This window comes from Oreochromis aureus, linkage group 9 (genome assembly GCF_013358895.1).
Source record: "Oreochromis aureus strain Israel breed Guangdong linkage group 9, ZZ_aureus, whole genome shotgun sequence".
In the NCBI taxonomy this organism is placed as follows: domain Eukaryota; kingdom Metazoa; phylum Chordata; class Actinopteri; order Cichliformes; family Cichlidae; genus Oreochromis; species Oreochromis aureus.
Genome location: NC_052950.1, coordinates 8,278,583 through 8,291,399, shown reverse-complemented (window position 1 = coordinate 8,291,399; position 12,817 = coordinate 8,278,583). Strand labels below are relative to the sequence as shown.

The 12,817-nt window shown below is 42.2% G+C and overlaps 1 protein-coding gene across 3 annotated transcripts in view; it reads left to right on the top strand.

Annotated features, from left to right (window-relative positions):
* The window catches only part of LOC116311274 (partitioning defective 3 homolog), a 354,699-nt gene that overhangs the window by 83,484 nt on the left and 258,398 nt on the right, over positions 1-12,817 (top strand). The gene's annotated exons all lie outside the window — the stretch shown is intronic.

Here is a 12,817-nt window from a genome sequence, read left to right as displayed (position 1 = left end):
AGAGGCAGAACCAATAGAGATGAAGAGCTTCAGGTGGGGAGGAAAGACGAGGGGGTATCTCTGTCTCGGTCTTTCTGACAGTCATGACTTAATGATCAGATGTTATAGTTTTCCATTCAGCTGTGCTCGTTTCATTATCTTTATTGGCACAATGGCCAATCAGAAACCGCATTACCGAGGCAATTCATTCACAACTAAAAATCTATGTAACCACATTTCCAGTAAAACACTCTTTATGCTGAAATAATAGACTGTTTGGCTTTGACTCACATTCTTAAATCCCAATATATGGACAAATATCTACCAATTAATTAAAAAAAAAGAATAGGTGCAGCACTCCTCCCAACATCTTTGTCTTTATTACCCTCTCTCTGTCTTTATCTATTATTCCCATGCCCCCCTCTCTGACACTACCAGCCCCCACCACCACCACTCAATATTACAGCACTAATACTGCCACTTCATGTGCAAATATTTGAGTCTGCCGTCAAATCCCTAATCACACCGATCAATCTCCCAGATATTACCCTACAACTGAAGGCCTTTGGACAACTGCATTGATTTTTTGCCATTTTCCTCGGCGTTTTCCTTCCCCATGGATATATCAAATCAAAGCTTTTTTTTTAAATATTTTGTAAATATTCTCTTCATCCAAGCTCGGCGTGACAAGGAAGGCTTGTCTCATAAAGCTGTCGAAATTGGATTTCTATCACAAAACAATAACTAGCAGCGTTTTCTGTTCGCTTCAAAGCGTTTTATGGATTCCTGCTTTCCCTCGATGTTGCTTTGGCCTTTTCACATGCAAATGGAATTAAAACACCAAGAATTCAGAGCACCTTCTAATTGTGCCCTTAAAGTGCACCAAAATAACAAGGTCCGAAATGTTTAAGGGTGGAAAACAAGAAAATCTCTGTAGCCTGCATATTATCTGGCTAATTAGGCAGAGCCAGACATTCGGAATGCATAGCTAATGAGCGCCTTCTCCATCTCTGCTGGGATCACCCAGCACGTCTAATGGTCACATAAATTCTCATTTATAGGTCATAATCTGTCACTTATGTACATGGGTTCCCCCAATTAGAGATATGGGCCCTTCATACTGATGCCTCTCAAGGGGATTCACAGGTCTGGTACACTGGCACTCACAGAGGCCCATTAGTGACAAACTCTGACCTGGCGTCCCAACTGACCCCAGAGGACTGTGGAGAACCTGGCTCCTAAATGGCGCTGCTACTGGGGAATGGTTCCAGGTGCTTGTCGTGAGTATCCTGTGTGTCTCCGTTGCTATGTCTGTCGGCTGAAATGGCAAGGGACTGGCGGGAAACCTCCACTGAGTGTTTGACAGTAGACAAGGGGACGAGAATAGCAGGAGCTTGGTTCACCTATGTGTCTTGTGCTGCCATTTGCCATTCTTCTGTTGCCATTTTGCCGGACAATTACTATTCTATTATCAGCTGCCAAAATATTTATTTGAAGCATGTGGACCGCATTAGAATTGTAAATGGATCATAAACCTGGACTGCTTTCTGTTTCACTCTAATTAGAAGAAAAGAATGTGAATTGCCAATGAAAGGGGACATTTTACTCCATCTCAGTGGAATCACCTAAAGGCCAAACATTCACTTTCCCCTGACCCCTGCAGTGCTGTGTGAGTTTGGCCCTGTATGGAGAAATTTTAGGGATCCAGTTAAATGGTGCCATCCCAGAAAGGGGAATGAATTTCAATTAACTTCTCAAAAAAAACCCCACACTCTGATAGGGAGGAAAAACCTGGGTTAAACCGAAGCTGCACAATGGCATCGCCCTTATTTGTATGCATGTTTTTGTCTTTAACACATTAGTTTTATTTATAGGAATAACTTAATATTTAAAATTAAGATAATGATGATGGGCGGGAAACATCCATGCTAGTTAGGCTATGAATAGGTAAATTGGCGTGTTGTAGCATGCTTGTAGTGTGCGCTATTGAAGACAGCATTAGGGTATTCTGTGCATTGCATTTGATCATTAGTTATTCATCTTTGTCTTCCACAGTTTGTTATGTGTCCTGTCTCCCTCCCCTCATTCCCAACTGGGCGCAGGTTTCTTCCTGTTGAAAGGGAGTTTTTCCTTCCCTCTGTCACCAAGTGACAGAGGGAAGTAGGGGGTATTATTGTAGGGTCTTTGCTTTTTGCAGTATACAGAGCCTTGAGTGAACCGTTGTTGTGATTTGGCACTATATAAATAAAATTGAATTGTTTTGTGTCATATACAACAAAACCTGCACTCCGTAACTCTATATTTCATATTAGTTATATTTATAGTCACATTTGAAATTGCCACAATTTTCTGTAAAGTGTGCAATGAAATGTGAAGGGAGAAAGAACCAGCATGTACAGTGAGTATCAGATAAGTCAGGTTACTTTGAAAGAAAAGGAAGGCCAAACTAAGTTGTGAAAGTTGAACTTTCCACACTGTGACCTCCAGATGAACCTGACTATTTAGCCTCTGTTGAACCAATTCAAAGTTAGCAGGGGGGTACATCGCTGTAGCTGGTTTCCCTTTCTATTAATCTCTCTTCTTAGAAAACAATCCCAAAGAGTCCAAGTACTGTTTTATTGAAAGGGAATGCAAAAAGGGCATCACACTACTGTCATCTCTGTCAAATGGTCAGTGCGCACATGGTTTACTCTGGAAAGGAAGCGTGTCTGCACCACAGAAAAATAGAAAAAAAGGTTAGAAAAAGTAGGCCAGGCAGCTAGTTCATAACCCCTGCTTGTTATTCATTTAGACGGCAAGTTCTATTGTGCCTTAATCACATGTTTAAAGTGAAAAAGCAACATTTTCACAGCGTGGCCATTTAAAAAAATTTTTTTTTAATCTTTGCTTGCAGGAGAATGCAATGTGAGTGCAACAGTCCAAGCTTTGTTGTCGGTCAGCCAGCTGTGTTGCAACCCAAGACCTCAAAGTCAATCCAGAAAGCCAGTCGGGCCAAAGTCAATATGTGGGTGTTTAGTAAATTGCTTCATGTAAAGAGCTCTCTAGAGATGCTCTTCAGGGTTTCTTTTACCACAAGAAGAGAGGAGACACTGGTGTTTTGGTTCACCTCTAAATCTGTGGGAAAATCTCAGAGTAGATTATTCAATACCTCCCTAAGATGCAAGGCATGTACACTGTAGACACTTATTGGAAAGCCAAAGCTTTGAAGGCCAAGGGTCTATGTGACTAGAGCTGTCAATTTTATGAGCCTAAAAGGGCACAGTATAAAGATGGATAACACAATTGGCTCTAACAGCTTGAAAATAAAAGTGGAATTGGCAAAATGAGAAGCTACAGTTAGGGCTTTGGTTTGCAAACAGGGTAAGTAACAGCTTGCATAAATTCAATTCTTTACTGGTCCCGTGTCATTCATTGACAGATCAAACCTGGCAGTTGAATTACCTCACCTCTCTGCCACAGTTTGTTTATTCACTGAATTGAAATGGTCACCGGGGCTTTGACGTGGCCCTGACTTTGCAATATCAGCTAAAGAATGAATGTCAACAAGAATATCATATCAGTCTTCACTGTTTAGTGGTTAGCACTGAGTAATGCATGTTAAGTAATGAGCTGCCCAAATGGATCAGTGGACAGTCAGTTAGGGCATGCATAAAGCAATCAATTAGTTGATCAATAGCCCTCATTAGGCCATCATATAGTTAAGTTGTATTTTTGGGCCTCTGTTTGGAATGAATAATTTAAAGCCTGCAAAGGGAAGTGGGAATATTCGCCCATTTCAGTGTTGCCACATGTCTGATGAGGCATTGCTGTTAGATGAAATACAGACATGTATGTAGGATTAAGGGCAGAAGTACTAAGATATCAAACATACCCACACATGCATAACATTCAACAAATAACATTCATTTCAATTCAGTTCAGTTTTTGTGTATAATGCCAAGTCACAACAGCAATTGCCTCAAGGTGCTTTTTATTGTAAGAACTTACAATAACACAGAAAAAAACCCCTCACTTCCTGTGGGCAAGCACTTGGCGACAGTGGGGAGGAAAAACTCCTTTTTAACAGGAAGAAACCTCCGGAAGAACTGTAGGTTAAGGACAAACCATAACTTCTAAGTTTATTGCTACATCTGTTATTGTTACCACTTTGTCACTTTGTTTCTGTTTATCAACATTTTACTAGGGTGTCGCACAGTCTTTGAAAAGGAGAGGTCACTTGTAAGAGATGGTGTGACCAGCAGTTAGATTTTAAAAATTTTGTGGCCTGTAGCACCTGTGCAAGTGCATGTAAAAATATATATAGTTGTTGCTACCTTTTCATGAGGCTAAACTGTGAACACTTGTAACCTATACATTTCTAGCATGTTTAATGTAGTTTAAATAGTTTTTTGTTGGGTTTTTTTTTCCAACATAAACTTTGATCTTGTCGTAACTCTTCCCGATTTGCTGCACTAAAACCTACCAAACATTACCCAAAAACAAAATATGAGGAATGGTCTAATATGAAACTCGACCCTTGGTCTCCTCAAAAGTTGGGTTGGGTTCTAACATGGACTTTTTCACAGTTTGAAGAGTCCACTCCTGCATTAACTGGGCTGTTTTACACGTGACACAAAAAACCCAACCTACAGGATTGTTAAGTTAGAGAACTGGCAGATGGGATGATTGTAAACCCCTTAGTTTGGTGTTTGATATAATTAAAACATCTTTGATGGGTTACAAAGCTGCACTTAGGGGAATTGCACCACATGCATCTTTTTTGTGATCGCTCTCACCAAACTGTTTCTGGGTGTGGAAAATCCCACCCAATAAGGCAACGTTACCTTACAGATTGGAATATATTTGCGGTAAAAAAAAAAAAAACTTCCGAGACACACAGGATTTCACCTCGACTTCAAAGTCTTCCGTGCGGAGTCGTGCTGCGTTGACTTCTATATTTTCAAGGCGGATTTTCAGATCTTGGTCGGCGGTCGCATTATAGACCAGTAGTGGTTGCTGTTTGTTTTTGTGCTAATGAGTACTGTGACATGCGTCTAACAAAACCTCGCCGAAGGGGGCATTGCTTGGAATCCGAGCCATGTCGAAACCACTGGCGCCAGTCCCACATAGCGATAATCTGGATGAGGCGGAGCCTTTGGAGATCACAGTGCAGTGCTGCTTTCGCCATCCTTTCCCATGGGAGTCTTAAAGACGACTTCAAAACAGCATGGATGACCATTGTGCCTTGATTTCTTTTTTCTTTTTCTTTTTTTTTTGTGGTTACTTTAATATTAATTACTTCATATCAAGGTTTCAAACGAAGACTTTCCGAGGCTTGAAAACGGAGACGAAATTATTATTCGCCTTATCCTTGATTTTCACTCGCAATTACCAACAATGACTTCTACCTCCCAATTATTGGGGTAACCAACAGTAGTCTCAATTCCCTCCTCAGCGTCTTAAATCCCCTTCCTGCCTTAAATGTCCATGTTTCCTTCTTCTAATTGCATCCAGACATTTGGAATCAGAGCTGAATGGTTGTCTAGGTGTTAATTGGTTTGAAGGACTGCTAACAGGAGACAGACATGAGAAAGGTGAATTAGGACGGTGCATGTGGTGCATAAATAACGAGGTGTGGCCTGGGTGTTGTCACGGCTTGTTTCGAGGTGTTCTGGCTTATGCTGTCCCCGAGGTGGCCCTAGAGAAAAGTGTAGCATGCAAAAACACATTTTCTTGTTCTGTTTTTGTACCTTTTTAAAATTATTCACTTGGGTTATTAAAGACGGATTTTAACTACTACCTGAACTAAGCTCATAAGCCGTTGTTGAAGGCTAGTGCAGATATAAGGCTTTACTGTTTGTCAGATTTTCCAAGGACAGTTAAAATTAAACACACAGAGCTTAATGAAAGAAAACTGGTTGACAGTAACCCTCATCCACATGTGCAGAATTGATTTTTCAAGTCTTTTATAAAACTTACTTAATACCTACTGGTGGAGACATTATCGCACAATTGATAAGGACATCACATTTTGCTACTTGTGTTCGTATATTCCATCTACTGATGTGGAAGAAAAAAATCTTGACTCTTAAAACTCAACATTTAGGGAAAAAAAGCTCTACATAAATGTATAATTGCTGTGACTTTATGGAGATGTCATTTGAAGGTGCTGTTTTAGAAAATGTTTGAGTAGAAGTAGCTGTTGAATCTTCCAAATAACACATCTTGGAGTACTGACTCTGCAACTGAGGTCAAAATAAAAGATTTTAGAGTCTAAACAGAAGTGAAGCATAGTAGAGGATCAGCCCAATTCAGTGCATTCTCAGTGACTCCTCAAGCAAAGGAATTAAGGAAGGTCAAGGAACTAAGAGCTTGAAATACCTGCACAGGAAAAACAACAACAAGAAAGCGTATTTGGTTAACAGCGTACTTCTAATTTTTTTTCCTAAAAGCCTTATTCTATGTGGCTATAGCAAAGTATGGACAGGTTTACATGTACTTCTTGTAGCACGTATCATGGGGGTGTCACAGGCTGCTGTTTCCCTGCTGAGAAACCTGCTGATACTCTGACTTGAAATCTGCAGCTTACACATCTTTTGAAGGAGCGGCTTAGGCTGTGGAGAGCTTTTTGTTGCATCTCAAGACACTGCTGCCATACCAGCCTGCCAAGGCCTGTTTTCTCTGCAGATCAGCTGTCCACCTGCTAGAAGAACTTACATTTCAGCTCCTGCTGCTGTATGCTTCACTTTACTAAGTAGGCTTTGAGCAGGGCTGTGGGGGGGTGGGGATGGATCTCCAGCTGGTGTTGGCATGGTGGTGGAACTGAGCAGGCCAGAAACATTTACCTTAGGTGTATGGAGTAGGATGGAGTATGAGTCAACAGTTTTCTTTTTGCCTGAAGCTTTTGCTGTCTTTATTTTTTTCTTCCTTGAGCTACTTTTGCACCAAGCCAGAATTCATGGGAGGTTATTTGCATGAAATTGGAATCAGCTATAAGAGGAGAGACTGGAAATGTTACAGTTAGAGTGTGGCATCATACACACCGATGAAGTGTAACATTATGACCACTGACGGGTGAAGTGAGGAACACTGATTATCTCTTCATTATGGCACCTGTTAGTGGGTGGGATACATTTGGGAGCAAGTGAACCCTTTGTCCTCAGAGTTGATGTGTTGGAAGAAGGAAAAATGAACAAGTTTAAGGATTTGAGCTAGTTTAACTAGGACTACATTGTTAGAGGACTTGGTGAGAAGATCTCCAAAACTGCAGCTCTTGTGGGGTTTTCTGCAGTTGTCATAATCTATCAAAAGTGGTCCAAAGAAGGGACAGTGGTGAACCAGAGACAGGGTCAATGGCAGACAAGGCTCATTGATGCACGTGGGGAGTGAAGGCTGACCTTTGTGGTCTGATCCAACAGATCAAACAAATAAGCTGCTGTAGCTCAGATTGCCAAACCAAGCTGGTTCTCATAGAATCGGTTTAGGAATGGTTTGTGGTTAGCACAACAATGACTTGTAGGTTCTTGATTTGGTTTCCAAATTCCCAGATCTCAAACCAGTCAAGCATCTGTGGGATGTATTGGATAAACAAGTCCAGTCGATGGAGGCACTCCTCACAACGGAAGGATCTGTTGCTAACATCTTGGTGCAGATACCACAGCACAGCTTCGGGGATCCAGTGGAGTCCATGCCTTGAGTGGTCAGGGCTGTTCTGGCTGCAAAAGGGGGACAGACAATATTAGGCAGGTGGTCATAATGTTATGCCTGATCAGTGTATAATAACTATTATTATAATGGAGACAATGGAGAGGTAATATTTCTGGCCTTCCGCTGATTGAACCTGCATCCTTTCTTTTTAATTAAATTAATTTCTCAAATCCACCAATAACAGAAGAATCACAAAACTTTTTCTCAAAGTTTAAAGTACAAAATAACACACACATACACAAACATAGACTCTCAAATGGCTATAATCACTTTCTCACACCTCTCGCTGTGGTTCTTTACACCGTGTCAGGCTCTGGCTGCCTGGCAATGTCAGTCTAATAGCATTTCAAATGAACTGTAAGGCTTCAGTGGAGAAGCTCATTTATCGCTCCGTATTCATACTATGAAGTTTGCAAAGACTTGCAGGTAAAAAAAAAAAAAGATTGGCCAACTGATGTACATCAGTCGAAGTCAGTAGTAGAGAGCAGAGGAAGTGGTTAGAGACAGGCTTTTACTAAGAAAATGAGAATAAACAGAAAAACACAGGTAAAGATAATGATAGGCAGTAAAAGTGAACAAGAGGCAATATTTAAATGAACAAAACATGAAGGAGATAGATGTCATAGAGTTCTGACAGACTTTGAGTGCTGATGCACAATTTATGGACAGGAAAGAGGTGGGGAGCCTTTCCTCTCCACCCCTGAGAGCCAGTGTCTGACAGTGTGATCCACCGGCTCATTTACATTCATGTGCGGGCCCACAACGAGTTCTGCCATCTTGTGAAGTGCAGATCTTTATTTTACCTCTCAATCTATCTCTCCTTATCTCCCTCTTCATCCCATGGCTGAACATCTCTTTGGTGTTTTCTAAAACCCTCTGAGTGCTAGGGGGGCCTGAACTCTGAGAACTCGGCTCCTCTGTTATGCAGTTCTGCCAAAGTAAAGCGTTGTGTACTTGTATGAATTCTGCCTGTGGGCTGCAACACTCACAACTTTTTGCTAAGTCTCAAACTGCAAGGCCAAAAGTTGACAGGTGGTATCTGCAATGACCTTTTCTGTTGATATTCAGATGATTTGTGTAATTTTTCGTTGTTATGGGTTTTTGACTAAGTGCAGCAAAGCAGCATCATTTGTCATGACAGATTTCTACTGCCAGTTACTGCAACAGATATGAGCGCAGCTCAAAACACGGCTCTAACTGAAACATACAAATACAGAAACATCGGCACAACACATAATGCAGACGTGAAACTCACTCTACTCAGGCAGACATGTAGTCATCCGTGTGTGTGGAGCACACTGCTTTGAGTTTGCAGTTAAAAAAAAAGAGGAGACAGCAGTAAACAGGCACTGTGGCCGGCCCTACGGCTCGAACTTGTCAACAACACTGCCAATTAAGGGTTGATTAGGAGGTGGAGCTGAATTGCCGACAGCTAAATACACACTGCCAAGACCCCAATCTCACCCCCTGCACCCCTTACCCACCCTCAGCACACCCACAGATTGCCGTGGAGCTTGTGTCAATTGCTGCAACATTCCAGTGCAGCGAGATTACTTTTTCTTTTTTTAATCAGCACATTCAAGCAGTTTTGACTGATTTTACTTAATGTTAAAAGACACATCATTGCTTCTTGTTGCAGTAGCTGTAATCATTCAAGTAAAAGATCGTTTGTGTGTGGATTGTTCTCATTTTGTAAAAGTAAGTGATACATGCAAAAAGAGTCCTAAAACCACTCTGAAGTAGATCAACATTTGTGATCAACCGTTTCTTTGACTTGGCAGAATAAAACATGCTTTCTACTTGATCGGAGAAATGTAGGATACTTCTGTGATCAAGTGGAGAGAGGATGTTTATTTACACAAGTACAGCTTCATATTCAAGCAAACTCTTGAGTTGATGCTCTCATAATGTGTCAATTAGATATTTCTAGAATTAAAAAACAAAAAAGTCTGGTTCAACATTAGTACAGTGGCATCTTTTAAGAGATGCTTGGAACAAGAGATAATTTCTGCAAATGGGATTATGCCGTCATGATAGCACCAAGGCTTTTTGAGACAGCTACGTCATCTGTGTGAATTTTTAAAATTTATTTTAAAGGTTCAATAAACACTCCAGTTTCCCAAACTTCACATTTTCTGGCATTTATTGCATAGTTCAGGCTTAACCAAGAGAAGGAGTACATTTTTTAAACTGAACACCACATTCAAGTGAGAAGTAATCGACTGCAGCGCACTCTCACCTCCACTCAATCCTCTAAACCCCTCATCCACCTCAGCCTCCTTGAATTAGCGTATGCTCCATCAGGCTCCGGGCCTCAGATTTGGCCCCCCTCCGGTTTTCAACCTTCCAAACCCGCTCAGCCCAGATCAGAGCTGTGCTTAGCCCAGCACAGCTTCTCAAGGTTGGGGCAAGGAGAAACTGCAGAAAGGAACTCTTGCCATCTGTTTTATTTGGAACCTGACCCACGTCCAACCATGCAGCCAGGTACAGAAGAAGACAGACCTACATTTGACCAGGTTTGCAGTAAATGGCCTGTATTTATATAGCGCTTTTATGGTCCCTAAGGACCCCAAAGCGCTTTACATATCCAGTCATTCACCCATTCACACACACATTCATACACTGGTGATGGCAAGCTACCTTGTAGCCACAGCCACCCTGGGGCGCACTGACAGAGGCGAGGCTGCTGGACACTGGCGCCACCGGGCCCTCTGACCACCACCAGTAGGCAACGGGTGAAGTGTCTTGCCCAAGGACACAGTGACTGTGAAGTAGACATTTTTCCTTCTTTTATGGATGTGATGACACATTCCTGGATTGTCAGCACGTGACTGGTTTTCCCAGCTGATTGTGCTGGTAAGTGTGTGTGTGTGTGTGTGTGTGTGTGTGTGTGTAGGGGGGGGGAAGAAAAACTTGGGCACTGATGACAGATTGAGAAAGTGACTCTTAACACCCCAAGACCCTCAACACCAGTATTAAGACCATAATCTCAAATGGCCTGTTATCCCTTCCATATCTGACAGCCACATACATAAATATAGCCAAAGTAAATATTGTTCCTTCTTTAGTAGGAGGCCCAGTCATGGGAACCCTCTGACCTCTAAGCAGTGTCACCCTCTTCCCAAGGTCATCAAGCTGAACTAATCACTCCCCTCGCTTCTCGCAAACTAACTAGCCCATGAGCTGTGGCATCTTCATTTATCACATCCTTGATAAGGGGAATCTTTAATTACACCCCTCCTCTCCTCCCATGAATCTGTATCTCTTTTCCCTCTTCCCCCTAACAGACTCCCGTCCATCCATCCATTCTTAAAGATCCCTCCAAGGGAAGGGGCTATAGCATGTCACCGTCCCAGCGCTTGGGGACTCAGTAAGTCGATCCAACAGGAAATCAATATTGAGGCCTAATGCTGAATAATTGAGGTTACGGGAGTTCAGCAGCACTCCCCAGACATGCACCCCCACACCCCGTCGCGTAACCTCCCATTATGCACAGGGAGGGGCGCATCATGGCCTCTCATCCCTTCTCTTACACAGAGCGTTCATTTGTTTGACTTACTGACCGTTTTAACACTAAAGTGCTCTCAGAGATCACTAGTAGCGCTCCGGTTATGGGCCGATTGTTCCTTAGCGAGACGGTTCATTTAGTGGGGCTTGAAACACTGAGTAACTCCGAGCAATGAGCAGATTTATGTCACATCTTGGGGGGGAGTGAGGTATATAACATACCTGATTTCTAGCTGTTAATCCTTGTCATCAACTTTTAAGTCACAGCATATTTCATAACAGCATTTGCCTTCCATTGCCAGTGTGTGCTGAAAAAGTGAGCAGAGGAAAGAGAGTATAATAACTTGTAAGGTTTGGAGTGTGGCATTCACTAGAGGGCACAAGCTGCCTTGCAAAGACTCTAACCTGCAGTTGGGAAGAACAGAGGGGATGAGCTTAGATCTAGAAGTCTGCTCAAAAAGGTTATTAGGAGACAAAACAGTGCGAATTGGGGGGACCTGCGGAAAAGTTTCACCTTTGTGATGACGGGCTACAAAATGAAACGGTTTTACTCTTTCATATGTTTGACTCGAGGGTTTGTCTTGAAGCTTGAGCGAATAGATTTGGCATTTGCGAGACAGCTGGATTGTCAGTTCGGCTTGCACGGTGCATGGGTTTTTTCCAAGCAAACATTGATGCAGTGAGTTGATTTTATTCTTAGCTGTCAGGGTTTTTATGTGGCAGTGTTTATGAAATGGCCAAAAGCTGTCAGTATTAGTTTATTTTTGACAAATAGTGTGCTGACCTGTCTTTTGAGAGGAAGCAGATTAGACACACACATCTTTGGCAGTGCATCTGATAGGCTGTTTTTCTACATGTATTTTCTTTCTCTTCAATCTTACAGTCCTCTCATCGTCTCTGCCTTCAAGATTTCTCTTTCAGACTTCTACATAAAATTGACTGCATCGTGCCATAATACACACGCTCGCTTTTTCCACAACCTTCCGTGAAGGTGCAGAGCTCTGTAAAGGCGATGCGCTTGGCCGGAGCCACGGAAACAGCAGGGAAAGGTAGAAGCAGCAGAAAAACAATCTCAAAATCTCAGCAGCCTGTGTCCTTGTTATTCAGTCTGAAGCTTCTGCACTGAGTTTTCTCCCTGGTCTTGAAATCTTCAGATAGCAACCTCTTACATTCTGCATTTCCTGTAGAAGGATTCTACCTTTGCAGAACTCTCGATTATTAATGCACAGCTATTCACACAAACAAGTACAATATTAATAAATGCATAAATGCTTCAGAATTGTATCACGTTAAGGCCATTTTTGGTGAGGTAGACACACGTGATAACCAGCCTTGTAAGCTTTACACACACACATGCAAACACACTCGCGGTGGTGTTTTTTCAGATGCAGTGGTTGTACACAAAAAACAAGACTTGTATGTTCGCTGGTGGGCACAGAGCCATTCCTTTGTTGCCTTCCTGTTTGTCTCGGTGTGTTATTGAGAGTGTGTCTCTTCTCACATTGTGTATTTAGCCCCTCCACCACCACTACCACCACCACCACCACCACCAAACAGACACACACAAGAACATACACACACGGACAAGCATCCTCTCTCCCTGCTTCATCTCCCTCCTCTTTGCTTCCTCTCCCCTCCAGGCTAA